The sequence below is a fragment of the Berghia stephanieae genome, unplaced genomic scaffold (assembly GCF_034508935.2).
Source record: "Berghia stephanieae isolate SIO BIC M18660-M18661 unplaced genomic scaffold, UCSD_Bste_1.3 scaffold1151, whole genome shotgun sequence".
NCBI lineage: Eukaryota > Metazoa > Mollusca > Gastropoda > Nudibranchia > Aeolidiidae > Berghia > Berghia stephanieae.
Genome location: NW_027622126.1, coordinates 396 through 5,000, shown reverse-complemented (window position 1 = coordinate 5,000; position 4,605 = coordinate 396). Strand labels below are relative to the sequence as shown.

Sequence of the window (4,605 nt, the reverse complement as noted above, 5' to 3'; positions counted from 1 at the left end):
AACGACTTCTGTCGTGTGAATTTATCAGCATGGTGGTCGTAGGGCTAAATGGTTGTCTGAAGGCAGGAACTCATTAAAATGCTTAGGCTAGGGATTAAATGATCAGAACAATGAACAATTTGAATGTAAACCCTTCATCCGCATAGAAATTGTCTGAACAAATAATAGACAGAATGTCGTGTGAGCTCCTTGTTGGATGGAATCTTAATGACACGAAAGCCTCGTATGCTGAGAGGAGCATAGTGGTTGAGCTGCTTGACTCTTAATTGGAAGTTTTTGGGTTCAAAGCCCAACGGGGAACCTTATTTTTTCAATACTATTTTTTTTCCCCACTATTTTATTATTTAAAAAGTATTTTCCTTTATATTTTAAAGCTTATTTATTGATTTTTTTATATATTATTGTTCTTATTATTATCATTCTATCATTTTTTTTCTAATTATTATTAATATATTATTATTAATTTTTACTTTTGTCTGTCAAATAAACATTGTTGTCACAATAGTTAATTTATGAAAGTCATTACAATCATGGGGAAAATTTCTGAGCGCCACGTTTTACACCTGAGTACGGAGAGAGAATGTGAGCTTTTTCCAACATAGGCGAGCTATAGTGGGGCAAAAAGCCAGCTGAGGGAGGCACCTCAGCTAGGCACAAGTGAGACAACTTTTTTTGGCGGGTTAAGGTGCGCATGCTTCAATGCAGAATTACCAGTTTGGCAATAAAAAATAATAGTTTTACTGGGTTTGATATTTGGTATTTTGGGAGTGTTTTGCTAAATCACTTAATTTTACCTAAATGACAGATAATTATACAGTATTATTATATGGTGAGCCAAGGTCAAATTATTACGACCGCGTGACAAACAATGAGGATTTTTTTCTTTTATTATATGCATTTTTGCAGAAATAAAGCGATATCTATATTTTATCTTTTTTCCCATAACTAGTGTGGCATGTTCTATAAAAATAATCTCACAACCCTGGCATAATTTTTCTTGTACTGCCGCTGAGGTTAATATGATATATTATTTATATTGTTGTTGTTGCTCTTTGTTTAAGTCATCCAAGGGTTGATGGGTCTTTGAAAAATGTCACTTGCTTTCACTGTGGCGGACTGAACGGTGGGAATGTGTGACATTCATTTTCATTTGGTTACAACGAGTGGGGTTTGGAGTTGGAGATGTTTGGATTGGTGTGATGTTGGATAGTGTCATATTTCAACACATAGTATTAGATTTAGATAGTCTTGATATTTTAAGTAGAAAATAGTTCGTTTTGCATAGAACACTGATATGATTCATGATACTAAAACGGTTCATTCCTTTTCCAGATTCCAAATTATGATGGATGGTGATAGTGATAAGGTACTGGTCACTGACACTGGTGCCAGTGCTAATTTGTTTTAGTTTTATGAAGTGACTGGTTACCACAGAAACTTATAGCACCATTCTTGGCACAATGCTTGGTATCGCAATAACATTTTCAGCCAGTGAGAGCTGCTTTGATCAGTTCGGTTTGTTTGTTTTTTGTCATCGCAAAAATAGGGTTACAATAGACATAAAAATAAAAAGTAAAAAAAGAAAACCGATTCACATCCAGAATTTTATTCATGCCTAGATAAATCTTAAACAAATATTAATGTACAACAGACGTTTAAGACAATAGGAAAATTATTTTCGGAAAGCTCCTACATCCCCAGTATTCATTAAAGAATTAAAGGCTGTCATTATTCCCATTGAAAATTCGTTATCCCCAGACACCTTTTTACCGGACGTTGCAAGGGATAAATGTCCCCCACCCCCTTTTTTTTTTTTTTTTGAGTGAGTATTCTTTTCTCCCTTTTGTTTTGCCTTTTGTTCCGTTTCTGAGCATGAATTTCTTAATATTGTTTTTATTTTTAAAAAAAAATGTTTTCTCCTCTGTTTGGTCGCTCTCGGAATATTTCTGTTTGTTTGCTTTTTAATTAATTATTCTTTTTAGACACTTTTTCAGATCGGAGTGGGGACGAATATGACAATTTGCTAGAAACTAGAAAGGAACCAAGAGAGAGTTTTTTAAAAAAAAAAGTGGGGTGAGGATGGATGGGACATTTATCCCTTTCAACGTTCTGTAAAAAGAAGACGGAATTTTTTAAAAAGTGGCGGAACCAGGATTTGAACCCACAACGCCGATTCTGGTAAAACTTCCAGGGCAGACGACTAAACCATTCGGCCATGACACCCAATTCGAAGTAGACGCATATTGTGTATATGTAGTAACAACTGATTTATTGTTGGTTAATTTTGTTTTTATAGATATTTTATTAACTTTCCTTATTTCTATGTGCATTTGGAATCATTCCATATTCTGGAATGTGGATAATTGTTTAAAAGAGCGGAGTTTCAAATATGTGTCTGGGGATAATGAATTTTCGTCATCCTCAGACAGGTGTCAGGGGAGGGATAACGAATTTGCATTATCCCCAGGTGTCTGGGGATAATCACAGCGATTTTAAAAAGTATGAAAAATCTCTTGGGAGAGTAGAGGGCTAGGATTTAGTGAGTTAAGACTAAGATCTGGTGTTAGTAAGAATGAATCTCGCCTTTAATGGGTTAAATCTTATTGTTTGATTTTTTTAAATTACACACAGCGAGTTTAAGTTTTTATTTTTTTTTTAATGAATTATTTACTATTGTTATGACATTTACTGCTTTTTTATTTTTTCTTAAAGGTGGCGTCAATTGGCACAGTGGTCAATCTATATATGGTCTGTTAATTCTCACAGTCCGCAACTGCGACAAAGTCCTGGTAAACCGGTGATGTGTATTCAACATGGATGACAGACTGCATTTGGAAGCAATTTTTATTGTAACCTGAGTGAAGTTTTCAGATCCCACAGATTTGGTAAATGAAATGATTCTTATGTTACCGCAGTTATGAGAGATAAAAGTATTATTCTCTTTTGGACTTAAGTCAGACCTGTAAATCTTCCGACTTTTGTCGGGTTTCCGACAGTACGATTTTGCTCTATAAGTGCTAATATTTTAAAATACAATTAATTGTAAAAATATAATTCGTAACGTCAAAGAACAGAACCAATAAAAAAAAGAAAATAAATGACTTTTATTTCGTTCCTCGAAAAAATCTGATTTTATTCCCTTTCAAATGCTGACTTTAGGAGAAAAAAATTGTTCTTTGTCGCATCAAAAACAAAACAAAACTAGGCTGTCTATCAGTTAGCTATAATATTATCATGTCACCTACACGCTCCTCTAGACGTGGATGTATTCACTGCCTGGCTACTGTGCCACAACCAGCGAGAGACGGTTGCGAAGTTCGCGCGAGTCGTCAAACACAGACCTAGTCAGTAAATAATGCACGCACAGAAGTGTGTCGGAGCTTCTCGGACCGGAAGCAGGCCTGTAAATCTTCCAACAAATGTCGGCATTCCGACAGTACGATTTTGCTCTATAAATTCTGACATTTAAAAAATATATATATATATTCGCAACATCAAAAGACAGAACCAGCTCTCGACGAGAGTATTAAAAACATTTAGATCTGTAAATTCTCAGTCAGTTAACTGAAATCAGTCAATTCGTCAAATTCATATATTTTTTAAAAGGAAAGAAAGAAGGAATTCATGAATCGTAGTAGAATGACGTGAGGTAGTTAGGAATGTTCCACAGTGCTACGCATTGCTCAATGGCGTTTATATTTACAATGGATATATTGCCAAGGCTTCTTAGAATTGCCGTGTCTGAACACACCCCAGTGTATTTTCACACAGCCTTTGTGAAATTATCTTTTCACTTTAAAACCCTGTCATGTTCCCGATGGTAGCCAATTTAACTGAGCCGCCAAGCGATAAATTTCACTGTTTCGTCTAAGCCAAAGTTGACCACATTTACTTCGTAGAGCCTAAAAGTATGAGATAGTTTATTGCGAAAGCCGGAAGTGCGTTATGAAGACACCTTCAAATCGAAAGTTTTATTATTGCTACAAGCTCATCTCGATTGCCTCACGTTGTAAACAAACTGGTTGACAGTTTCTTCACTGATTTGGGTACTTAATTATGAGAAACAATTGTAAGTGGCCTAATTAATTCCCACGTAAATTAGTTTTCTGCCATTGTTTTGCTCAAATGAGCTTGCTGTTTACTATTCATCTCGATTCTTTGGATTTTTCTGATACGATACGACGAGTTAAATTTCACTGTTTCATCTAAGTCAAAATTGACCACATATACTTGGTAGAGCCTAAAAGTTTAATGCAAAAGCCGGAAGTGCGTTATGAAGACACCTTCAAATCGAAAGTTTTATTATTGCTACAAGCTCATCTCGATTGCCTCACGTTGTAAACAAACTGGTTGACCGTTTCTTCACTGATGTGGGTACTTGATTATGAGAAACAGTTGTAAGTGGCCTAATTAATTCCCACGTAAATTAGTTTTCTGCCATTGTTTTGGTCAAATGAGCTTGCTGTTTACTATTCATCTCGATTCTTTGGATTTTTCTGAAACGATACGAAGAGTTTCAGTCAATTTTTATAGAGCTCATTTACAGGTCTATACTTATCTCGTTAAAGACAAAACAAACCAGACAGCACTCCATCTTGTCAATAA

At 35.2% G+C, this 4,605-nt stretch overlaps 1 long non-coding RNA gene across 4 annotated transcripts in view; it reads left to right on the top strand.

Annotated features, from left to right (window-relative positions):
- Window positions 1-3,811, top strand: part of LOC144960978 (uncharacterized) — a 4,854-nt gene extending 1,043 nt beyond the window's left edge. Inside the window, exons 2-3 of one of the 4 annotated variants that reach the window (XR_013643005.1) lie at window positions 1,995-2,073; window positions 2,713-3,811. This is a non-coding gene — a long non-coding RNA (uncharacterized LOC144960978). Of the gene's footprint in view, window positions 1-1,758; window positions 1,823-1,982; window positions 2,074-2,712 lie in introns of all 4 variants that reach the window. The other 3 variants (XR_013643004.1, XR_013643006.1, XR_013643007.1) reach the window with 3 other exon arrangements.
- Window positions 3,812-4,605: the final 794 nt, after the last annotated feature.